This window comes from Pan paniscus, chromosome 3 (genome assembly GCF_029289425.2).
Source record: "Pan paniscus chromosome 3, NHGRI_mPanPan1-v2.0_pri, whole genome shotgun sequence".
Lineage (NCBI taxonomy): Eukaryota > Metazoa > Chordata > Mammalia > Primates > Hominidae > Pan > Pan paniscus.
The window spans coordinates 168,376,207-168,403,261 of NC_073252.2; the positions used below are offsets into that span (position 1 = coordinate 168,376,207).

The following is a 27,055-nucleotide window of genomic DNA, read 5'->3' on the forward strand; positions in this document are numbered from 1 at the left end:
AGTAAGGAGAAGTATTTTTGCCTAAAAGGCAAACTGAATATAATAAAAATTTTATTCCTTCTAAAATTAAGTATAAATATAAATACAATACAATTGCAATAAAAATTCCAGCTGAACTACTCCAAAATCGACTGCTAGAAATAATAGGTAAAAATAGCTAAGACATTTTTAAAAGAAGAAACATGATATGAGATTTGCATTAACAGATAATAAAATACCATACTGGCAATATTCAATCAAACTATATGTGGGTAAAATTCATTAAAGGTAAAGACAATTTTCTAATAATAATAGATTATTCAGTGTACTCTGTTGGAATGACTGGTTGTATATAAGAAAAAATAAAATTGAAATGGAATGCAAAAATGACTTTACATTAGTTTCTGATAGAGACAATTCACTTTATTAAGAAAATAAGGAGCAGTCCTGTCAATAAGATGTCAGTCTCCACTTCTGAAAAGACAACTTTAAGATTCATTTCTGGTTTTCCTTATTCTGGTGCAGTAGTCCTTGAGAGAAACCATCTCATCACCAGAGGCAGATGTGTAGTACCTTAACAGCTCTGAAAGCTTCTTCTGATTTTGAGAGTCTTCGTGTATTCCAAGCTTTATGTTTTTAGAGAACTGCTCATAGAACTTCTTGTAGTTCTCTTTATCTTCTGCCAGTTCAGTAAAGAGTTCTAAGCATTTTTTGACCAAATTCTTCCTGATAACTTTCAAAATTTTGCTTTGTTGTAACATCTTACGGAAAATATTTAGAGGGAGATCCTCTGAGTCTACCAGCACTCTAATGAAGTTCAGATATTCAGGGATTAGCTCCTCACAGTTATCCATGACGAAAACTCTGCGTACATACAATTTGATATTGTTCTTTTTCTTTCTGTTTTCAAACAGATCAAAAGGAGCACATCATGGGAAAATAGAAGGGCTCTGTATTCCAACTGTCCTTCAACTGAAAAATGCTTCACTGACAAGTGATCTTCCCAGTCATTAGTCAAGCTCTTGTAGAATTCTCTGTACTCCTCATTAGTAATATCATTTGGATTTCTGGTCCAAATGGGCTTTGTTTTGTTGAGTTCTTCTGGATCAATGTACTTTTCCTAATCTTCTTCTTCTTCTTGTCACCATCCTTCTTTTCTTCTTCTTCCTCAGCAGAACCAACATCTTCAATTTCAGGTTTGTCTTCGGATTCTTTCTCTTTTTTCGATGTTTAGAAAATTATTTGTTACATCTTGTAGGACCTACTTTTTGAAGTTTTCATCCCCTGTAGTTGCCCATTCTGCATGTACTAGTCCTCTAGAAATAGGTTAAACTGAAGCAACTTGATGGAAGGAATTCTCCGCAGGGCTTGTTTTCCAAAGAAAAGTATTGTTTGGAGGAGCAAAGTTATAAGCCTACCTAAGCATATCATAAAGCTGTTCAAAAATAACTCAGACCCAGTCTTGTGGATGGAAACGTAGTGCTCGAGTCACATTCTGCTTAAAGTTGTAACAGATACAGATGAGTTAAAAGAAAAAAAAATCCATTTCTGATATAGTGACCTTGGAGAAGATGAAATGCCTCAGTGTGTTTGTTATCAACAAAAATAACAAAGATGAACAAGGACCCAAACTTCTAATAGGGCGTTGGGCTTGTCAAAAAGCATGGTCTGAATTTCAGCCTCCACACTCTTCTGTCCCCCAAGACCCTTTTTAGCCAGGGAAATATGTGTAGTGCATGTGAGCCCTGAGAGGGGTGTAGCATATAAGCAAACCATTATTAATAGGATGTTGGCATACCTAAGACATATTGCAGGTTTGGTTCTAAACCACTATCGTAAAGTGACCATTGCAGTAAAGCAAGTCACACACACATATTTCTTTTTGGTTTTCCAGTGCATAGAAAAGTTATGTCATACTATATTGTAGTTTATTAAGACATAATGCTATTATGTCTAAAAAACAATGTACATACCTTAATTAAAAATGTATTTTTCCTAAAGAATGCTAACAATTGTCTGAGCCTTCAGGGAGTCATAATCTTTTTGCTGGTGGAGGATCTTGCCTTGATGTTGATGGCTGCTTACAAATCTGGTTGGTGACTGCTGAAGATTGGGGTGGCTGTGGCAATTTCTTAAAATAAGACAACAATGAAGCTTGACACATTGACTCCTCCTTTTGCAAAAGATTTTTCTGTAGCATGCAGTGCTCTTTGACAGCATTTTGTTCACTGTAAAACCTCTCTCAAAATTGGAGTCAGTTCTCTCAAAACTTGCTGCTGCTTTGTCAACTAAATTTATGTAATATTCTAAACCTTTGGTGTCATTTTAATAATGTTCACGGCATCTTCACCAAAAGTGGATTCCATCTCAAGAAACCAGTTTCTTTGCTCATCCATAAGAAGCAGCTCATCATCTATTCAGGTTCAATCATGAGATTGCAATGATTCAGTCACATCCTCAGTCTCTCCTAATTCCAGTTCTCTTGATATTTCCATCACATCTGCAGTTACTGCTTCCACTAAATTCTTGAACCTGTCAAGGTCATCAGTGAGGGTTAGAATCAATTTCTTCAGTTAATATTTATGTTTTGACCTGCTCCTATGAATCTCAAATATTCTTTATGGGATCTAGAATCGTAAATCCTTTCCAGAAGATTTTCAATTTACTTTACCCAGGTCCATCAGAGGAATCACTATCTTTGGGAGCAACAGCCATATGAATTGTATTTATTATATAATAAGACTTGAAAGTCAAAATGATGCCTTGATCCATGGGCTGCAGAATAGATGTTGTGTTAGTAGGCATAAAAACAACATTCACCTACTTGTACATCTTCATCAGAGCTCTTGGTGACCAGGTGCATTATCAATGAACAGTTATATTTTGAAGGGAATCAAATTTTTCCTTCTGAGTAGTAGATCTCAACAATGGGTATAAAATATTCAGTGAACCATTCTGTTAATAGATGTGCTATCATCCAGGCTTTATTGTTCAATTTATAGAGCACAGGCAGAGTAGATTTAGTATAATTTTTAACCTTAGGATCTTTGAAATAGAAAGGGGCATTGTTTCACCTTAAACTTACCAATTGCATCAGCCTCCAACAAAAGAGTCAGACTATTCTTTGAAGCTTTGAAGCCAGGCATTGACTCCTCCTCTCTAGCTATGAAAGTCCTAGGTGGTATCTTTATTTTTTTTTAACTTTTATTTTAAGTTCAGGGATACATGTGCAGGTTTGTTATATAGGTAAACTTGTGTCATGAGAGTTTGTGGTACAGATTATTTCATCACCCAGGTGTTGAGCTAGTACCTATCAGTTATTTTTCTGGATCCTCTGCCTCCTCCCACCCTCCATGCTCAGGTAGGTCCAAGTGTTTGTTGTTCCACTCTATGTGTCCATGTGTTCTCATCATTTAGCTCCCACTTATAAGTGAGAACAGGCAGTATTTGATTTTCTGATGCTACATTAGTATGCTAAGGATAATGGCCTCTAGCTCCATCCATATTCCTGTAAAGACATGATCTTGTTCTTTTTTATGGCTGCACAGTATTCCATGGAGTACCACATTCTTTCAATAAAGGGTATTTCATCTATATTGAAAATCTGTTGTTTAGTGTGGCCACCTTCATCAATGATCTTAGCTAGATCTTCTGGATCACTTGCTGCAGCTTCTCTATCAGCACTCAGTGCTTTACCTTACACTTTTTTGTTATGGAGTCAGCTTCTTTTCTTAAATCTCATGCACTGATCTCTGCTAGCTCTCAACTTTTCTTTTTCAGCTTCTTCACCTCTCTCGGCCTTCATAGAATGGAATAGAGTTAGGGCCTTACTCTGGATTAGGTTTTGGCTTAAGGGAATACTGCAGTTGTTTTGATCTTTTATCCAGACCACTAAAACTTTCTCCAACTCAGCAAAAAGGCTATTTCACTCTCTTATCATTTCTGTATTCACTTCAGTAGCACTTTTAATTTTCTTCAAGAACTTTTCCTTTACATTCATAACTTGGCTAAGTATTTGCTGCAAGAGCTTAGCTTTTGGCCTATTTTGCTTTTGAAATATCTTCCTCATTAAACTTAATCATTTCTAGCTTTTGATTTCAAGTGAGAGATCTGTAACTCTTCCTTTTATTTGAAAACCTAGAAGCCACTGTAGGGTTATTAACTGGCCTGCTTACGATATTGTTGTATCTCAGGGAATAGGGAGGATCAAGGAGAAAGAAAGAGATGGGGAAACGGGCAGTTGGTAGAGCAGTAAGAACACACACAACATTTATCGATTAGTTCGCTGTCTTATATGAGTGTCATTCATAATGCACCAAAACAGTTATGATAGTAACATCACAGATCACCATTCTAGATAAAACATAATGAAAAAGTTTGAAATATTGTGAGAATTACCAAAATGTGACTCAGAAACACAAAATGAGCACATGCTGTTGGAAAAGTGGTGCCAATAATCTTGCTTGATACAGGATTGCCACAAAACTTTAATATGTAAAAAACATAGTATCTGCAAAGTGCAATAAATCAAAGTGCAATAAAATAAGGTATGCCTGCATGTACACGTATAAAATAACTAATCAAAATTCTTTTTAAAAGTTTAGCTAATGTGATAGGCTAAAAAGCAGCATGTTTTTGGAATTATAATTTACATTTCTTGTACAAGCAATATTTAGCATTTATCTCTCAATGTTTATTGGCAGTTTGTACTTCTCTGATTTAACTATTTATGTCCTTAGAACTTTATTTGTTCAGTTTTGTCATTTACTACATGTTTAAAATTTTTATACTGGGGACATTTTATACTCAGAGAAAAGGCACCTTTTTTTAAGTCTACAAAGACTAAAAAAAAGTCATGAGATTGGTTTATTTTTGGAGATTTTCTCTATAATTAAATAATGAAAGTCAAGGCTAGAGATGTTAATTAAGAATAAGTTTGCAATGTGCCTTAAATTCCAAGCAGAGTAAATTGTACTTTATCACAGGGGCAATAGAGAGCAATTGAAAATTTTGAGTATGAATGTCGTGAGATGAACACAGTGCTTATTATTATTTATTTGATAAAGGAAAAATATGTAGAAAAGGTTTATAACTATCCTCTGCCCTTTGTTACCATATGGTGACCTGCTGTTTTCTCCCAAATTTCTCTATTACATTTATGTTTCCCTGGTGTTAAAAAGACTTTCAGGTATAGTAAAGAGCAATGGCCTAAAACCAAGAAAATGGAAATTTGAACTCCAGATTACAAATTTTGCTGCAGGTAAGGGCATGAAAATGAGAAACAATTTTTAAAAAGTGATGAGATGAGGTGCTTGAATAATTTAAAATGAGATGGGTCAAATCCTGCTACAAATAAAGTTTGCAGAATAATTGGGATGAGCAGCTGAAATTAGATTTTTCAAAATTTTTCTATGTCTGTAATTTGTGATTAACCTGCCATTAAAAAAGAACTATATACTTTCTTTTAAAAAATAATATAAATTTGAAATAACCATAAATAGCTTTTAGTCTCTGCTCTTCATTTTTTGCTCCAAAAATAAATAGAGCATAAAATAAAGCTTTTATAGGCTATTGTCCACTTTGTTTTTTCTACTTGCATCCTGAAAGTTGGAGGTGTAAGACATTTCAGTTCACTTCATTAGCCAACTCTTCCAGGAGGGCACTGTCTGGGCTGCTACAATTTCTGGTCTCATTTCTCAGATCATGACTGCCTATGTGTATTCCTGACAGTCTAGCCACCTCTGGGACAGTAACTGTAAATCATCAAAGACACACCATTAAGGGGTATGTAGTACCAGCTTGAGAAAGGGGAACACATTGAAAAACGGTGAAAGAAATAAATCCATTAATGCCCAGAAAATTTTTGGAGAAAGTAGTTCATTTTTTTTTTCTCTTCCTCAAGTACAAAGGGTTTCAAAGTTTGGAGGACAGGACTATTTGGAATAGAAACGTACAAACTCTAAAACCAAGGATGCTAAGGAATCATGACCTTAGTCTTGGGGAAAGGTTACCTTTTGGAGTTTTGGATGATGGAGGCTTTCTTGACTTTGAGATAGGTGTGAAGAAGCTTTGTGTAAGAAGCACTTTTATTACTGACGCAAAAAATGTGGGGAACTCACTGCTTTAGACTTGCTCTAGGAGGAAAGTTAAAGGGCCTATGATCTCATTTGAATTCTTTTGGTCTGGTAATGGGCATAGAAAAAGCATTTGGATTCTACAGGCAGCTTCTTGGTGATCCCTGATGAAAACTAGTGGCTGGCTGTGTTTTTGGCCCTTGGGGACAGCAGACAGTGGACAGAGGGAAACGGACTCTTATAGGTTTTAAAAAATTTGTCTTTTCTGGATTCAAATGACTTGCTTCATGAGGTAATACACTATTACTAAGAAATTACTCAGACAATATTGAACACATTTAAGTTATCATTATTATTAAATATGACACAGCAAAGTTTCTAAAGACTCCAGAAATACTTTCTTCTTGAGTAATATTTATTTCTAGACCAAAAATATGATTGAGTACTCATAAATTCCCAAGTGTGTCAAAGTAAAAACAAAACTGCTCAAACAAGATAACATGACTCCAGCAGAAAGCAAATTAAAAATGCATTTATTGAGCTTTGCTTATATGACTACATTTAAAAAATTTACTGCTGACAATAATTCTGTCAGTAAAGGACTAATATTCTCATTTTACAAACAAAAACCAGGAGACTCGCAGAGGCCAAGTGGCATCTAGGATACTGTTGGATGTGGGATTTCAACTTCTGACAATGATCCAGTGGTGTTTCCACTGTACTAGAAACTTATGTGTGAAATACACAAAGAATCTACAATATAGTCCACTGATTTTCATCTCAAACCTAAATTTTGGTGGGGTCAGAAGAATCAAAAGATCCTTTAATGCTAGTTCATAGCTGGGTGAGCAACTCCATTTTCATATATTTAACTTTAAATTTGTAACATTTTGTCAAAATATTTTAATTTTTATATCTAAAAATAATATTTGTACTTGTGGTCATTAATTGAACATCAGTAATTATGTGTCAAAGTTGAGTTTTAACTAAGAATTTTGATTTGTTTACTTTGGGTAGATGGCATACTTGTATATGAATTGCATTTTATTCAATCACCATCTAACATGATAATTTTCAGTAGGGCCAATGATGCTCACTTTCCCTGTAACAACACTCTAAGGCAGATTTGATTATTATAATTTCACAAAATAAGAAATGAAGCACAAAATAGTTAAATGACTAGATTCATGCTACTAGTGACACAGTTCAACCTGAAAGATGGTTTTATCGTAAATCAGATATTACCCACCTGGATGTCTTCAAGCTTCTCCTGAATTCCCAGGCTACATTTTGCTTTAATAAGTAAACAGAATGGCTTGAATCCTATCTCATCTATTATGAGGAAGCTATATTCTTCTCAAATAATCCAGGTATTCTTTGAGTGTTTATGACTCTATGGTTACATCTTGCTTTGAACTCCTGATGACTCCAAATTCTTATCTCAATTGCCAGCTTCTGTCTAGCACAGGCATTATTGAATATGAGGCATTAGTGTCTCACTGTGATGTGTTGTGATGAACTATACTGGGTGTAGTTCTCCACCAAACCCATCACAGAGAATATACTACTGGGCACCTTTTGCTTCAGAGGCATGGCATCTATCTTAAACTTCTCTGTCCTGAGAACCTTTTCCTACATCCAACCTTTCCTTTTCTCTCTGTCCCAAAACCTGTCTTCCACACGGAGAAAATAAATAATTACTCTTCTTATTCATTACGTAAATAAATTCTTTGAGTGGTCTCCTATTTAGTCTATATATACAATTATTTATTTTAAGTAAAGGTATTAGATTGTTTTTTCCTAAACCTACAGGAGGTTCTCCCCTTATGAGGGATTCTGCCTACACAGTAGACATAGATTCAAATTTTATCTTTTTGTCATGTTGATATTGCATTTGGGCAGCTAGAGATTCCCTGATGGTCTTCTGGCTTGATTACACTCTTCGTGGCTTACAAGTTTTGTTTCTCAACCGATGTTTATCCTTTTTGTCCTTAATAACAGAACTGTGATTTTGTGGAGGGGTAGAGGGTGAAGGGCTAGTAATACACTCTGTTGAAATATTGTTCTACTTGTGTGTCTTTAGCTGGTGGTAGGCATGTGGATTACTGCTGGTCAAAATGCTCTCAGATCCAAGCATAGGGACCTCTGCTCTGGGTTCCACATTTCAGAGAGCTCCATGTATCACAAACAGATAAAAAATAAATGTGTTAAAGAGCACAAGTGCCTCTGTCACTCAGGATCTGTCACTGAGCATGGACACATCCTAGACACCTGTTTTCATGACCGATAATTCTTCAGGCCTCAGGAAGTGTGATATCCTTGTCCACATCTCATAGCATCTGTAGACAAAATAAAAACCAATTGTACTCAAATACTGGGAAGTATTGTGGGTTATGCTGCTGCTGACTTTGGAGATGAACTTTGTGGTGAAGCCAGGGAGTTAGAACAGCAGGAGTGCTTAGATAAGAAAAAAAATGAATTTCAGTTAAATTGTTAAATCCTTCCCATATGGCATAAATGAAATCAATTCTTCCATGATAAAGTTTTGTTGAGTTTCTACTCTCTTGCTTCTTATTGTTCCTCTTGTTGTGATTCCAGAAGTAATTACTAATTAGTTCAGTATTTACAAGAGTTGCAGTTTTATGTATTAAAGAATGGACACTAAATTTATAGTTGAATATCTAGATCTAGTAGTAATGTGTGAAGCATAATAGCAATTAATAGCACCACTGCATTAAAATTCCTTTTGTCAGTAACTTTCATGATAACAAATTTGCAAAATGTTTGCATTTAAAAAATTTGAACTATTAGCAGCATCCCACACAAATAAACGCTCCTTTCTTCTTGAAACATTTATTTTTCTCTTTTGGATTTCCTCTCAGTTTTCTTCCTATCTCATTATTTATTTTCAGTATTATTTCTCTTCTATTACTAATTTCTGAATTTTGGCTACTGTTAGAGTTATTTTATGTTATATATATAATCTGATTCTGTTGACTTTATCTAGTCTCATTACTTTAAGAATAATTGAGATAATACAGAGATCAGATTGTAAAATCAGGCTTAAAAGAATCAAATACCTTACTAACTATCAAAATTTACTAATAATTTCATAGATACATGTCATTCCAGTTTAGTTTGCCCTAAGAAATCCAAGAATGAATATATTGTGATAAAAGCATTTTTTAGATAAGCACTCTCTTACTAGCAACTTTGTACATTTATCAGAAGTGCAATTGTACATGTGTACAAGGAGATTTCCCCGGTAATGCCTTCTTTCTTTTCCCAAGGGGTGTGCTCTGATGAAAGGAAAGAATGGATTGCAAACCAGCTGCTAACCCCTCTCTCCCAAACTAATGTTTGTATGTTGATATTGATGTCGGTATATTGATGTTAATTCCTCCCACATTAAATTTAGCTCTTTATGGTCAATGCCATATTTATTTGGTCTAGGATATGGTAGGCACTATCCTAGGTGCTGGATTGTGAAAGTAGATTAAGACACAGTCTAAATCCTCATTTCTTCCTCATGAAGGTGGTGTCTGAAAGATGGCAGTAGAAAACAAGGCATTAAGCCACAATCCTAAATATGCATATTTAATTAACACTGGTGGTGCTTTGGGTTGAGGGGCATAGAAGCCACTCAATGTGTGGCACAAAATTACTTTGTATAAAAGAGCAAATGGATTTACACTTTATATTTATCCTTGACTCATATTTAAATTAGGTAAATGATTTTGCAGTCTGTATTTTTGTGACTGATTTATCTCATTATTTTAAAGTTAATAAACTTGAATATTTCTTCATAGTTAATTATTTCATAGTTCATTACATCTAGAACCAGGTGGTACAAAAGAAATTCAATAGATTTATCATAAAGTCCAGAGTCTAATCTACTTTAGATATGGGAGAGACTCAAGGCACGATTCATCCTAAAGCAAATCCCTCCTTAGCTACGAGCCTGTGAAATCAAACAAGAATCTACTTCCAAAAACTAATTGTGGCACAGCCATGGGATAGACATTCGTATGCCAAATGAAAGAAATAGGCCAGAACAAAGGAGTAACTGGTCCCAAATGTGTCCAAAAGCCAGCAGGACAAATGACATTAAATCTTAAGACTTCAGAATAATATTTTACTCTATGCCCTGCCCTCTGGCCATACTAGGGCAGGGGTTGTGCCCCGCAAAGCTTCAGGCAGCCCTGCCCTCACGGCTTTGGTGGGCTCATTTCATGCATCAGCTCTCATGGGTTGGAGTCTCATGCATGCAGCTCTCACAGGGTGGTGCTGCATGTGGGTAGCTCTACGGTTCTGGGTTTTCAAGGGCAGCATCACCCCTGTGACTCCACTAGGCATTGCCCTAATGGAGATTCTCTTAGGTAGTTTTCCCCTGTGCAGATTTCTTCCTGGGCTCTCAGGCTATCAGATATAATCTTCAAAATATAGGTAGAGGTACCATGCCTTCACAGCTCATGAACTCTATGAACATGTAAAATTAGCACCGTGTGGATACCACCAAATCTTACTTCTTGTGACCTCTAGTGCAGTGGACTGAGTTACACCTGGACCTGCTTGATACATGACTGGGGCAGGGAGCTGAGGGGTCCTGTGCTGGGATGCAAGGAATAAAGACTTGAAGTGGCCCTGGGCAACAAGCCCTCCAGTACTAATTTTTGTTATAGTGCATTTTGTGCTGCTATAACATAATACCACAGACTGGGTAACTTATAATAAAAAGAAATTTATTGGCCCACAGTTATGGAAGCTGGGGTGCTGGTATCTGGCAAGAGCCTTCTTGCTGTGTCATAAAAGGCAGAAGAGCAAATAGGGAGGGGGAAAGAGAAAGAAAAAGGGAGAGAGAGAGTAAAAAGAAACCAAACTTCCCCTTTTATAAGAATCTCACTCTGTGACAATGGCATTAATCCATTCATAAGAACAGCCCTGATGGCCTAAATACCTCTTATTAGGCCACACCTGCCAAAACTGTTGCATTGGGGATTAAGTTTCCAACACATGTTTTTTGGGGGGACCCATTTAAACCATAGCAATCATGTTTTCATTTTCTTTATTTTATAATACTTTGACTTAGTGGAACCATGCAGACTTAAGAAGAAAATGCTCCTTCCAGGGCTAGGTAATTTCTAGAGATAGCAAATAACTTCCCTGCAAGCCCACCTTTCATATACAAACCAAGCAATTCAAAGTCCACGTTTCCAAACTCTTTTTTTTTTTTTGTCAAACTTTCACACATCAATAGTCCCCCCACCCTAAATCACCCCAGGACCAGGTATTGGGCAACAAGAGAACATTTCTGCAGCTCACAGCCCACAAAAAGTTTTCAAACTATCCAATCTTAACCTTACTCAATATATCTACCTTGCTTTGCCTGCTCCTCATGAAAGCTCCACTAAAGGCTCTGGTCTATGTTCCACTGATACTTGTTCTGTATCCTGACTGATCTTGCTAGCTGCCCATGTGGCCCTGTGTAATGTAGTGTGCCCTCTTCTCTTGGGACCTGTAAGTAATGAAACTTCCTTCAATTTAACCTCTCTATGTTCTCACTCAATCACCTTTAGAAATAAACCTCAAGCACAATCACAACAGACTCTCACACATATCCCTCTATTAAAACAATTTTTAAAAGATAACTAGACATCATCATGTAAGTGTTTCTAATAAAAAATGTTCAGCTCTTATATATCATTGTGTTTCTTCAAAGGCCACTTTAGAAATATGGATTCTGGACCACAGCCTCACATACTCTCTTGATCTTCCTCTAGGCCACTTGCACCCATCCCCTTTGCTGGTTCTTACTGAGTACCTTGACCTCTAAACTTTAAAATTTGAAAATTTGAAGTTTTCAGCACTTGGCTCTCTTATCTTTTCCACTTACACTCTTTCTAGTTGATTTTTATACTTTCAAGGCTTTAAAGTTCATCTCTACACTGATAAATTTATATCTCCAGGTCAGATCCCTCTCCTGAACGTCAGGCTTGTATATCAAATACTGCACTCAGCATCACTTTGTAGTCTAAAAGACATTTCAAAGTAATATGTCCCAAAGTTAGCTTCTTAGAATTAATCATGTAATTATCTTTGATTATTTTCCCCTGCCTCACTTTCACACCATCCATTAGTGAATTCTGGCTCTTCTTAACAGAATAGCTAGAGTGATCTCTTTAATACTGAAATCATGTCACTCCTCACCCTCGGATATTTCCATGATTTCCCATTATACTCAGGGCAAAAACACAGTTCTCTGCCATAATTTTGTAAGGCCTCCCAGGACTGTTCTGATCATATTCTTTCAGTTTCCTCTCTCCCTCCTATCCATTGCTCTGGCCTTTTTGCAGTTCCTTGAAACATGCCACACACTTTCCTACTTTAGCACCTTGCTTTTGCATTGCCTAGAAAACTCCTCTCCTGTACCCATGAGGCTCACTCTCTTCTATACTTCAGACCTCTATTTTAATGTCACCAGTGAGTAAGGTCTTCCCTGGCCACTGTATATATAAGAACATGCCACCCTGACCCCAAAAGTCCCTGTTCAACTTGTTTCATATTTGTACATTTCATTTTGTTTCATTTTTTACACTCAAATAAATGAAAATTATATATTTATGAATACACATGCATTTCATTTATTATACTTAAATAAATAAAAATAATTTCATTTATTATACTTTTTTAACCTTTTAATTTGTTGAGTATATGTCTTTCCTCCTATAGATCAATCTTTTCTGTCTAAATCATAAGCTCTGTGAAGTCAGGACATTTTGTTAGGTTTGTTTACATTATCCTTCTACCTAAGGCAGTGCCTGATACATGGTTAGTGATAGGGTTTGGCTCTGTATTCTCACCCAAATCTCATCTTGAATTGTATCCCCACATGTTGATGGAGGGACCTGATGGGAGGTAGTTGGATCATGCATGCGGTTTTCCCTTTGAGGTTCTCATGATAGTGAGGGAGTTCTCATGAAATATGACGGTTTAAAAGTGGCAGTTTCCCCTGCCTCTCTCTCTTTATCTCCTACTGCCATGTAAGACCTGCCTTGCTTCCCCTCCCTCTTTGGCCATAATTGTAAGTTTTCTGGGGCCTCCCAAGCCATACCAAACTGTGATTAAATTAGACTTCTTTTTCTTTATAAATTAATGAGTCTCAGGTAGTATCTTTATAGCAGTGTGAGAATGGACTAGTACAGTTGGCTTTCACAATGCATGTTTGCTGAATAAACAAATGCATTAATTTTTAATTTAGTGAAATGCTATCACATAACAATTTTGTGAGTGAAAGATGGTGAAAAAATAAATTATTTGAAATCTGACAGTACAACTAATTTAGCTTTGGTGAGAGGAATTTCATCCAGCTATAATTTTTTCTGTCTGAATCTAGATTTCTGATTTACTTCATATCCTTGTTTCCTATGGTGGTCTGATTATAAGTAAAAAATCATATTTTAGAGGTTATGAATAATAAAATGTAAATATGAGTCTTGCATATTTTAAATATTTATTTTTCATTTTTTAATGTAAATAAAACACCTGTAGATTTCATTATTGATCTTAAATGCAAGGGTGTCTTGCAAAGGTTAAAAAAAGCTTATGATTCCAGTATATTAAATATCTAAAGACAACAGTTGAGCTCAAATACCATAGAATAGCTTTCAACTCAAAGTATGTAACTTGAAATATATTACTGTGCTAACTTCAATGTAAAATAAGTTATTTCTTATTTCTAAAATTTAAAAAAAATAAGTTTTGAATCAAAATTATGGTTAGATTTTTTTAAACTAAGCAGTTGAATTGCATTCAACATGACTATTTTTAATTATATGGCCATCTTTTACAATTAGCTTTGGATGTATATGCAAGCTAGGGAACAGATTACCGCCTTGCAGCCCACCTTCCCAGTGGATCTGAGTAGCTTAATATGTTACACATTTTATCCTCTCAGGAAAACGTTTCTTACTTTCAAGCTATAATTAACTTATTCTCTAACGATTGTTTACTGCAGAAAACAAGCTAATCCTTCCAAATCCTCACATCCACTGGTGAGGAGAGAGAAAGATGAATTTTGAATTTAACAGTGAGTTACAGCATTAACTTCAAAATTGCATTTTACTGTTTTCCATTCATAATTCAATTATTGCAGCTGTACTTATTTTGCCACAGGTTTATTTGTTTTTCAAGAGAATAGAAAGAGTTTCTATGCCCAAGGATTTGATGAAAGTGAGAAGCTCATTATATGGCCAATTATTGTTCATAACCTGACAGCTTTGCAACAGTCTCCAAAAATCTGTCATTTTCTCTCCACAGACAAGTTCTGTTCAACAAGCCCCTATAGCACAGGTTAAACTACTTGATTATTCTTAAAAAGTGTTTGACCTCATTCCTTGTACCCTGCAGGGAAAAAAATTTAACATTTAACCAACAGTGAGGAATCCTTGCTGAGGGTGAAGAATATTCTTTTTTCCCTAGCTAGGTGTCTGCTCAGTTGAAACATGGTTGAAATATTCTAGTTTAGATTTAATAGCTATGAGCAAGTTTTGATTTTTTTTCTTGATCCTGTACTTTCCTGTGCTTCATAAATTCCTTGTAAAGGCTATTTTGATATTTTCTCTGAAGACTAAAAATATACTCAGTGTAGTCTAATCAGAAAAATATCCTCAACTACAATTACTTCAGTGGTTTACTGTTTTTCCAATATGCCAAAGACAGTATATGTACACAGGACTATATGAAAATGTATATTACGGATAAAAAAATAAAATTATCTACCATATACAAACCACATGCACCCACCACCTTGGCCAAGAAGCAAAACTTTACCCTTTAAATTTTATCCAAGCAGGCTTCTTGTATCCCTCTTGCTCTTCCCAGAGGTAATCACTTCTTGAAATTTGTAGCAGGTATTTCTTTGCTTTCTATTATAGTCTTTGCCATCTTTATGAATCCCTATCCAATTCTAATCAACACATTATTTAACTCTGTATATTTCAGGCATTGTATAGAAGAAATCATAGCATATTTATTCTTCTATAACTTGCTTTTTTGACCATTATTCTTTTAGGTCAAACATATTACTACTTACAGCTACTCTTCAAATTTATTCATGGCTGCATAGTATTCCATTGAATACATGGACTATACATCATTAATCCACAACAATTTTCATGTTTCCAGTTTTTGCCATTCTGACTGATTCTGTAACAGAAATGCCTCTAATGTCTCCTGTACATGTGCAACATTTTCACTGGGGACTTCTTCCTAGGACAGGAACTGCTGAATAGTAAAGTGTATACATGCCCACTTACACCATAGAGTATAAATGATTTTCAAAGTCGTTTATCTACACACTCATCAGCATATGAAAGTTCTAGTTGCTCCACATAATATTATCTGAAATTTTTTACAGTCAGTATAAAATGATAGCTTATTGTTGCTTAAATTGCATTTTTACTTCAATTCTACTTAAATGTATTCTCATATACATATATTATTTCTTCTGTGAAATTCCTTTTAATGTCTTTTGTTCACTTTTAGACATTTTAAATATATAATCTTCTATGGTTGTCATGATTTTTATCTGCTTGCTCTTAGAGAGACGTGTTAAAATCTTTTATTGTGACTTTGGATCCGTATGTTTCTGTGGTTCTTCCAATCTTTGTTTTACCTATTGAGAGACATTTTAGTATACCCAGACTTCATATCATTTTACTTCACGATGAATTATCAGCATTATGCAGAGACCTTAAATATTTACAATAATGTTTTTACATTATGTAGCATACTTGTTTCTTCTTGGAAACCAATTTTAATTAGTCATCATTGTTTGACATTATTATAGCTATACTTGTCTTCTTTGATTAATATTTGCCCCATATGTATATCTGCACATCAAATCTTTACTTTCAACTCTTATCAACCTACGCTTTTTATGTGTCTCTAAAACACAGTAAAACCCAATTTCATTTATATTTTTTAATCTTACCTGAAAATATGTTTTTAATGCTTAGTCCATTTACTTTTAATGATTAAAATAATTTGATTTATTCTTGTCTACTTAGTTTATAACTGTTTTCTTCCAATTTTTACCAGTATTTTTCTCTTATTTTCTTCATTATTTGAAATTAATGAGGTTTTTTCTCATTCCATTTTGAAATTTGTCTGTACTTTGCCTACATTCTGTAAACATATTTCTGCTAAATATGGGATTCTTGACTGATTGATAGCTTTTTTATTGTTGGTGGTGTTTCAAAGAAGTCAGCTGTTGGTTCCTCGTCACTCTTTTGAAAGTAATATTTTCTCTCTGGATGCTTTTAGGATCTTTTGTTCATGGCTTTTCTATACTTTCTCTATGATATAGCTGCATGAGAATTTTATTTATTCTGATTTGGATTTCTTGGGCTTATTAAATATGTTAATTGTATTCCTACACCAATTCTAAAATGTTCCCAGCTGCTCCTTCTAAATGTATTGCCTCTGCAACCTTTACTGTATTCTCACATTCTGAGATTTTTGAATGGGAACATATTAAACTCTTTTATTCTACCTTTCATAACTCTTAATTTCATTTTTCCATGGTTACCTTGTTGTTCTCTATATGCATAATCATTTCTTTAGTTCCATATTTCAATTAATAATTTTCTATTTATGTGGCTCTTTAACAGTGATAAGTACTTTAATTTCAATTACACATTTCCATTTCTAGAACATATTTTATTTTATTTTTTCAAATTTACTTGCTATTTACTTATTTTTCAAAACTCTCTTTTATGTCTTGAAACATAATAAACATTCTTATTTTATATTATGTATCTGATGATTCTCATATCTGATGTTTTTGTGAGTCTAGATTTGCTCATTGTCACTTCTGCTGGCTTTGGCTGGCATTGCAGTGTCCTTCCATATTTGATTTTTGGGGGCAGTAAGGGATGTAGTTTCTTTGGAACTTGGTCTGTAAAAATTATTTGAAAACTGTTGCAAAGGTGAGTTCATCCAGAAAGCATATGCTCTACCAAGCCAGAAATACTAGGAAAATACTCTTAAGTTAACCTTTTGATTGCAACTCAGACAATGTGAATTAGTTTGCAAGCCCATGTGTAGAAAAACTTAAGGTTTCAAACTTTTGAGAGAAATTTTTTTTCTCCTCTATTGAGCATAAGCTTCAAGGCTGACAGTTTACCATGTAGACCTTTTGGGACAGGGATTTAATAATAGATGTATCAGTAGATAGATAGATAGGTGATAGATAGATAGATAGATAATTTGTTATAGGAACTGGCTCACGTGATTATGGAGGCTGAGAAGTCCCACCAACTATCTGCTATCTGGAAAACCAGGAAAGTAGTGCAATTCAGTAGAGTCCTAGGGTCTGAGGACCACAGGTGTGTGTGTGTGTCAGAGGGGTGGAGATGGACACTGGTGTTAAGCCAAAGGCCCAAGAACCAGGAGCTCTGATATCTGAGGGCAGGAGACGAATTTCTCAGCTCAAGGACAGGGAGAGAGAATTCGTCCTTCCTGGCCTTTTGTTGTATTCAGGTCTACCATCAACAGATTGGATGACACCAGCCCACAATGGTGAGAGCAGAGCTTCTTTACTGGGTCCACTTATTTAAATGCTAGTCTCTTACAGAAACACCTTCATAGACACCCAGGAATAATGGTTTACCAGTTATATGGGCATTCCTTAACCTATTATTTTTCTGTCTCAGGGCCCTGGGAGGTCAGAAAACTGATGCTCAAGTTTGCTGAGTTTTGGAAAATGCCCACAAGCTCAAGGTCATCATCAGGTATTCCATTTTCCTCTCTAGATCTTTGCCTTCACTCATTCCCTGTCTTGACTATTCTTCACTGTATTGCCATCTCATGCATCCAGTCATAATGCTGTACATATTTTTATCTGTACATTTTGTTATTTTTATGAGGAAATTCCGTTTTTTTGTTTGTTTGTTTTTTGAGACAGAGTCTTGCTCTGTCGCCAGGCTGGAATTCAATGGCACGATCTCGGCTCACTGCAACCTCTGCCTCCCGGGTTCAAGTGATTCCCCTGCCTCAGCCTCCCGAGTAGCTGGGATTACAAGCACACGCCGCCACGCCCAGCTAATTTTTTGTATTTTTAGTAGAGACAGGGTTTCACCATGTTGGCCAGGGTGGTCTCGATCTCCTGACTGCCTTCCGCCCACCTTGGACTCCTGGGATTACAGGCATGAGCCATTGTGCCCGGCCGGAAATTAAGTTTTATATTGCTAGAAATGAAACTTCTTTAGTGATTAATTTTAAATATTATACTTATATTTAATCTGTTTATTACTTAGGATATCCTAATATAGCTAATGCATGGGCTTTTAAGAGTTTGCCAGTAAACCCAAATGACTGAATCTCAAGTCTTGAAGTTAGTCTTGATTGGTATTAATAATATTAAAAGTGAAAGAAAGTAAAAAGAAAACTACTGTTTTCTGAATCAGAAACTGTGTACCTTCTTTTGAAGGTTGTGTGATTTTCCAATAATTAAAACTGATGTAATTAATTTTATATGGATAACTAAGGAATTGATCCATGAGATATGTGTGATAAATGTAAGTAAAATTCTAAGAAGGTAATAAGAATGGGATAAAAAAATGTAACAGTGGCATGCCCAAACAAAAAGGGCCTTATTCAGACCTCTAGGGTAACAGTCCTCAACCTGTTTAACACCAGGGACTGGTTTTGTGGAAGACAATTTTTCCATGGACCAGACAGGGAGGGGAGAGGGGATGGTTTGGGGATGAAACTGCTCCACCTCAGATCATCAAGCATTAGTTAGATTCTCATAAGGAGCACACAACCTAGATGCTTCACATACACAGTTCACAATAGGGTTTAGGCTCCTCTGAGGATCTAATGCCGCTGGGCTCCATGGCTCATGCCTGTAATCTCAGCACTTTGGGAGGCCGAGGCGGGAGGATCTCTTAACGCAAGGAGTATGAGACCAGCCTGGTCAACATGGCAAAACCTCATCTTTACTACAAATACAAAAATTAGCTTGGTGTAGTGATGCAGGCCTGTAATCCCAGCTACTCGGGTGGCTGAGGCCTGAGAATCGCTTGAACCTGGGAGGTGGAGGTTGCAGTAAGCTGAGATCACGCCCCTGCACTCCAGCCTGGCAATGAAATGAGACCAAAAAAAAAAAAAAAAAAAAAAGAGAGAGAGAAAGAGAATGTGATGCTGCTGATCTGACACTGACAGGAGGCGGAGCTCAGGCGGTAATGCTCACTTACCTGCCGCTCACCTCCTGCTGCGCAGACGGGTTCCAAGACTGGTACCTGTGGGTGGCTTGGGGTTGGGAACTCCTGCTCTAGGGGAATAGTCACCAAATTAGTCTCGGGGTAGGAAGGACACACTAGTCTGTTGAGTTGTTCCATTTCAGATTCTTTTGATTAGGTAGATGCAAAAATAATTGTGGTTCTCACCATTAATGACCCAAACCGCAATTTCTTTTGCACCAACCTACTAATATCCAAAGGGATTTCCTTAATTAGAAGTTATTAGGACTCCAAAATCATATGGAGAATGAATAGTAAGTAGATACTAAGATGTTAATTTAAGTAACGTATACCAATAGAACAAAATATACGTAAGGTATGTGTATGATCATAATGGAGTTTCAGGTCTTTAATTCTAGTCCCTTCTAAAAAGTGTATTGTGCAGGTCGTAACTAGGAATTTTGATCAGGAAAATGTAGCTATCCTGCATTTATCTCCCTCTGCAGGCCAGTTCTGTTCCCTACCAGTCTTCTCTGGTCCTGGCTGGTGTGCATCCCATTTCAATCTGGCTATTTTATTCTTTCATGAAGACATGTATATTAATTAAAAAGAATCTGGTGACTCTGTCTGCAATTACAAACGTTGGGACTTTGTAATATCAATGACAATGACTTTTACAAATTTACCTCTTCTCTTCTGATCCTCGTTGCCCATGTCTGTATGGTTCACTTCCCTGTCTGTCACTGAGCCTTCTGTAGTTGCATGCTAAATTTCAGAAATGCTTTTTCCTATGTTTACTCAGGAGGTTTTCATTGGTTTTATAAATTTTTAGAACTTTTAGGTTGAAGATAGCCTTATAATGACTATTTACATGTCAAAAGATAAAAAAAAGTCTTTGAAAATGTTTTCTCCATTTTTGAATATGATGTCCTTTGAAGTGATTAATTAGTTTATTGGACTTCCAAGTGACCATACCTTTTCTATGTCTTGATTGAGAAAATACAGAATAATTGCAACTTCCTATCTAGTAACTCACGAATAACTTGATATTTTATTAAACAATTGAGAATGTTTACCTGAAAAATGGTAGAGAATGAAAAACATTATTTTTTTCTGATCTCCTTGGGATGTTTTATGGATGTTGAATTCAAGAACATTAAATAAAATGAAGTTATAATTATTTAAACTGTTGATGGCCCAAACTTTTAGAATAATTGTTCTGTGTTTATCTCCTAGGTCACAGTGTTAAATGGCAGACAATGGGAAAGATTACACTTTTTCTCTTTTATTATATCTACTGGACAGCATTTTTTTTTTTTTTTTTTTTTTTTTTTTTTTTTTTTTTGCTGCCAGTAATAGAAACCAGATCTCGATAACTAAACAGGACATACAATTATTTTAAGAGTTGTGAATATCTCTCAGATCAATAGGAAGGCTGGACAAAACAGAAATCTGGACCTCAGTATGTTCACACCATACAGCAGCTGGAATCTCCCCTCCTCCCCTGCAGGTTTCAGATATGCAGTGCTGACTTTTCCCCTCTGCCATCTCGGCCATCACTGCCGTCACTGCTAAGAGTAACCTCCCAAGATTTATTCCTAAGGGAGTGTAGTTTTACTAGGAAGACATAGCTTAACAATATGTACCATTAGAGGGAACCTTGAGATAAAATATACCAAATCTTAAAATATGTGTTTAGACAATGTAAGAGATCAGTAAGATATATATTATAGTTAAATTATTATTATTGAGAAAAATTCATGGAAGAGATACTTTCACTATTGGCTTTGATTACATCCAGTTCATTTCATGCTGACTGCTCATTGGAAAATTATTTTTTAAATTTATTTTAATTGAAAACTATACATTATGTATTTATGTTGTACAACACGATGCTTTGATATATGTATACATTGTGAAATGGCTAAGTTCAGGAGGTTTTCACTAGTTTCATAAATTGTTTTTTATATTTCCGTCCTTTGACTAACATCTCCTCAATCTCTCACCTCTAGCATCTGTTAACCATCATATAACTCTCTGTATAAGTCTGACTTTTTTAATACTCCACATATAAGTGATTCCACTCAGTGTTTGTCTTTCTGTGCCTGGCTAATTTCACTTAACATAATGTTCTCCAGTTCATCCATGTTATTGTAAATGATTTCCTTGTGTTTTAAGGCTGAATAGTGTTCCACTGTGTGTATGTGTATATAAATCACAGTTTCTTTATCCATACATCTATTCATGGATACTTAGGTTAACTCCATATCTTGGCTATTGTGAATAATACTGCAATGAACATGGGAGTGCAGATATCTCTTTAACATACTGATTTCACTTTCTTTGGATATATAGCCAGTAGTAGGTTTACTAGACCATATGTTAGTTCTGTTCTTCTTATTGGGGGACCTCCACATTGTTTTCCATAATGATTGTAGTAATTTGCATTCCCAGCAACAGTATACAAGGGTTCCCTTTTCTTTGCATCCTTCTGAATATTTTTATCTTCATCTTATTTTATGATAGCCATTCTAATATGTGATAGGTGATATCTCATTGTGGTTTGAATTTGTGTTTCCCTGGTAATTAATGGTGTTGAGCACCATTTTATATACCTATTAGCCTTTTGCATATCTTCTTTTGAGAAAAGTTTATTCAGGTCCTTTCCCTATTATTTTTAATTGAGTTATTTGTTTTCTTACTAATGAATTATTTGAGTGCCTTATATATTTTGGAAATTAACCCCTTACCAGATGTATGGTTTGCAATTATATTCTTCCATTCAGTACATTGTCTCATAACTCTGTTGATTGTTTCCTTTGCCGTGCAGAAGATTTTTAGTTTGATGTAATCCTGTGCTTTTGGGGTCAGATACAAAAAATCATTGATCAGATCAATGTTGTGGAGTTTACCCCATATGTTTTCTTCTAGTAGTTTTATCGTTTCAGGTATTACATCAAAGTTATTTATCCATTTTGAGTTGAGTATTATATACAGTGTGATACAAGGGTCTAATTTCATTTTGCCAGTGGATATCCAGTTTTTCTAGTGCCATTTATTGAAGAGACTGTCCTTTTCCCATTGTGCATTTCTGTCATCTTTCTCAAAAATCAGTTGACCATAGTTGTGTGTATTTCTGGGCTATCTATTCTTTCAAATAGTATAATGTCTTTCTTCATTTTGCTCAAAACTGCTTTGGCTATTCAGGGTCTTTTTGGTTCCATATGAATGTTAGGCCTGTTTTTTATATTTCTGTGAAAAATGTCATTGGAATTTTGATAGGAATTGTATTGAATCTGTAGATAGTTTGGGGTATTATAGACATTTTCAACAATATTGATTCTTCGAATTCATGAATCCACTTATTTGTATATCCTTCGATTTCTTCCATCAATGATTCACAATTTTCATTGTACAGATATTTCACCTCCTTGGTTAAACTTATTCCAAAATATTTTACTATTTCTTGTGGCTTTGGAAATAGGATTGTTTTCTCAATTTCTTTCCTGATATTTTAATGTTAGTGTATAGAAATGCTGCTGAATTTTTAAGGTTGATTTTTTTCCTGCAACTTTACTATATTAGTTTATGAGTTCTAACAATTTTTGGTAGGGTCTTTAGATTTTTCTATGTGTAAGGTTATGTCATCGTCAAACAGATAACATTTTATTTCTTTCTTTCTGATTTTATGCTTTTTGTTTTTGTCTCTTGCCTAATTTCTTTGTCCTGATGTACCATATTATGTTGAATAGAAGTGATGAAAGTCAACATTCTTTTCTTGTTACTGATCTTAGAGAAAAAGCTTTACATTTTTCACCATTAAGTATGATGTTATTGTGAGCTAGTCATGTTTGACCTTTACTATGTTATGTTACCTTCTTTCTATACCTAGTTTAAGTATTCTTATCATGAAACAGTATTGAATACTGTGAAATGCTTTTTCTGCATCTATTGAGATGATCATGCAGTTTTTCCTCCATTCTGTTAATGAGCTGTATAACATTTAGTGATACATATGTTGACCCATCATTGCCTTTGAGAAATAAATCCTACTTAATCATGGCATGTGACCCTTTTTATGTGCCGTTGAGTTTGATTTGCTAGTGTTTTGTTGAGAGTCCTTGTATCTACATTCATCAGGGATATTGACTTGTAATTTTCTGGGGGTTTTTTTTTGTAGTGTTTTGTGTGGCTGTGGCATCAGGCTAATGCTGGCTTCAAAAAATACATTTTTAAGTATTTCCTGTTTAATTTTTTGAAAGTGAGAAGAATTGGTACCAGTTCTTCCTTAAATATTTGATAAAATTAGGCAGTGAAGCCATGATTTTCTGGGCATTTCTTTGTGAGGAGATTTTTTGATTAGTGATTAATCTCCTTACTTGTTAAGGAGAAGTTGGCCTAAACAGATTTTTATTTCTTAATTATTTAATCTTGATAAGTTGTCTAAGAATTTATTCATTTTCTGGTTATCCACTTTATTGACATATAATTGTCATAGTAGTCTCTTATGATCCCATGTGTTTCTGAGATGTCCATTGTAATGTCGCCTCTTTCATTTCTGATTTTATTTGAGTCTTCATTTTCTTTGTTAGTCTAGTTAGACTTGTCAATTTTGTTAGTCTTTTCAAAAAATCAACTCTCATTTCATTGATCTTTTTTATTGTTTTTCATACTTCTATTTCATTTATACTTAATATTTTCTTCCTTTTATTAACTTTGGACTTAGTTTACTATTTTTCTGGTTCTAACGTTATACTGTTTATTTGGGTTCTTTCTTTTTTTTTTATAGATGTTTATTTTTATAAACTTCCCTCTACTATTGCTTTTACTGCATTCCGTAAGTTTTGATGTGCTGCATGCCCATTTTCATTTGTACCAACATTTTAAAAATTTTCTTTAAATTGCTTCATTGATCCATTTTTTTAAAGGAGCATGGTGTTGCATTTGCACACATGTCAATTTTTCAAAATTTCTACTTTTTGACATCCAGTTTCATATAATTGTGGTCAAAATAGATACTTGATATTATTTCAATCTTCTTAAATTTGTTAAGATTTGTTTTGTGGCCTAACATATGATCTGTCCTGGAGAATGTCCCACGTGTGCTTGAGAAGAATATTATTCTGCTGCTGTTGGATGGAATATTCTGTACATGTTTGTTAGGTTCATGTTTGTAGCTCAGTATCAATGTTGTCTTATTGATTTTCTGCCTGTATTATCTGTCCATTGTTAAAAGTTGGTTATGAAAATCTCATACTATTATTGTCTTGTGAGTTAACTCTCCCTTCAGATCTATAAATATTTGCTTTATATATTTAGATGCTCCAGTGTTGGATGTATACATATTTACAATTGTTTTATCCTCTTTATGAATTGACCACTTTATCACTATATAATGACCCTGTTTGTCTCTTTGTATGGTTTTTGTCTTGAAGTACATTGTATTAGGTAAGTATATAGCTAGCCCTGTTTCCTCTTGGTTGTTGTTTGCATGGAATATTTTTATTTTATCATTTTGCTTTCAATCTATGTGTGCTTTTAAAGGTAATGTGAGTGTCTTGTAGGCAGTGTATAGTTGGGTCTTGTTTCTTTATCCATTCAGCCATGCTCTGTCTTTTGACTAGGGGATTTAATCTATTCACATTCAAGGTAATTATGGACATTTCAGGATTGACTATTGCCATTTGGTTGATTTTTTTTTTTCTGGTTGTTTTGTAAATTTTTTGTTCCTTTCTTTCTTACTTGCTATGTTTCTTTGTGATTAGATGTCTTTATCTAGAGGTTCACTTTAATTTCTTTCTTTTTGTCTTTTTTTTTTTATCTACCATAGGCTTTTGCTTTGTGATAACAATGAGGCTTACCTTAAGCATCTTATTGTTATAACAGCTATTTTAAGCTGGTAACAACTTAAATTTCATTGCATAAAATTACTCTATGCTTCTACCCCGATACATTTTATGTTTTAAATATTAAAATTTACACCCTTTTTTGTTGTATATCCCTTAATAAATTATTATAGCTATTATTACTGTTAAAAGCTTTGTTTTTAACCTTCATTCGAACAATATAAGTGAATTATACATCACCATTACAGTATCAGAGTATTCTGTATTTGTGTACTTACTTTGACCAGTGAGTTTTATACTTTCATATATTTTTGTGTTACTAGTTGGTATCCTTTTCTTTTAGATTGAATAACCCTCTTTAGCATTTTCTGTAAGACAGGTCTGGTAGCAGTGAATCCCTTATTTATTGTTTGTCTAGGGAAATCTTTATATCTACTTCATTTTAAGGAATAGCTTTGCAGAGTATAGTATTCTTGGTTGGAAGATTTTTTTCTTGTTTTATATCAACACTTTGAATAGGTAACTACTGAGAAGTCTACTGCCAGGCATATTAGTGCTCCTATACATGTAATTTGCTTCTTTTTCCTTGTTACTTTTAGAAAGTTCTCTTGATTTTTGATGATTTGAATATACTATGTCTTGTTGCAGTCATACTTGAATTGATTCTGATTGGAGAGTTCTGACCTTCCTGTACCTGGATATTTTTAACTTTCTCCAAATTTGGAAAGTTTTCTGCTATTATTTCTTTAAATAAGCTTTTCACCCTTTACCACTTTCTTTTTCTTCTTTGAACTCCTACAATTTGAATATTAGCTCTTTGATGCTTTCCTATAAATCCCATAAGCTTTCTTTATTCCTTTTTATTCTTTTCCTTTTTCCTCCTCTAACTACATATATTCAAATAATATGTCTTTTAGTTAACAGATGTATTCTGCTTGATCAATTCTGCTGTTTATGCTATTACATTTTTATTTCATTTATTGTATTTTTTAGCACCAGAATTTTCTTTTTTTAAAAAAATTTCAGTCTATTTAATTTCTAATTTTGGTCACTAATTGTTTTCCTTATTTCATTGAATTATTTCTCGTATTTTCTGGACATTTGCTAAGCTTCCTTAAAGTAATTATTTTGAATTCATTGTCAGTAAGTTTCTACATATCTATTTTGGGGGGATCAGATACTGTGGGATTTTTGTGTTGTTTTGGTGTTATTAAATCTTTTGTGTTTTTCATATTGTTTCTTTTGTTGTTGCTTTAAGTTGATGTCTGCACATTCGCTAGAGTGATCACCTTTTGTAGACTTTACAGGGTAGGTTTTCTGTGGAAATGTCTTTCTGTGGGGGTATGCAAGGACACTTACTTGGTGAGATGAGGTGGTTTTCGTACCAATGAAGGTGCCAGCTGTTAGTCTCTGTGCAGCATTGATAATGTTGTTGTTGATAAAGATTGAAAAGTGGCTGATGTTATGAATGTCAGCAATGACACTGAGGGGTGTTAAGGCCTTTGGTGGCCATACCTGCTAAGATTGCCAGAATCTCTCTTGGCACTGAATCTGGCCTGTTGGCTTGCTTGCAGTGGTGGTTGCACTGGTGTTTGATAAGTGATGTGTCCATGGAGTAGCCATGGAGCTGAGGCCTGAAGCATGGGCACATGTAGAAGGAGTACATCTCTAGAATTGGGGCAGTATTTACTCTGGTGTCCTAAGCACAGACAACCCTAATGCTGAGTTGATAATAGTATGTATGGTAGAGATATTTGTGAAGTAACCAGGTAGCTAAGAATGGGAACACAGGCATGAGCAAAGTTAGAGTAGCTCTGCAGTCAGGGTATGGTCTAGCTCTCTACAGTGGCTGAGCCAGTGGCTGGAACATGGGTACATGCAGCAAGGGCTTGGCTCAGGGGCTGTAGTACAA

General features: G+C 34.9%; 1 pseudogene; it reads right to left on the reverse strand.

Annotated features, from left to right (window-relative positions):
- Positions 1-467: 467 nt before the first annotated feature.
- On the reverse strand, positions 468-26,809 carry LOC100969547 (heat shock protein HSP 90-alpha-like; annotated as a pseudogene).
- Positions 26,810-27,055: the final 246 nt, after the last annotated feature.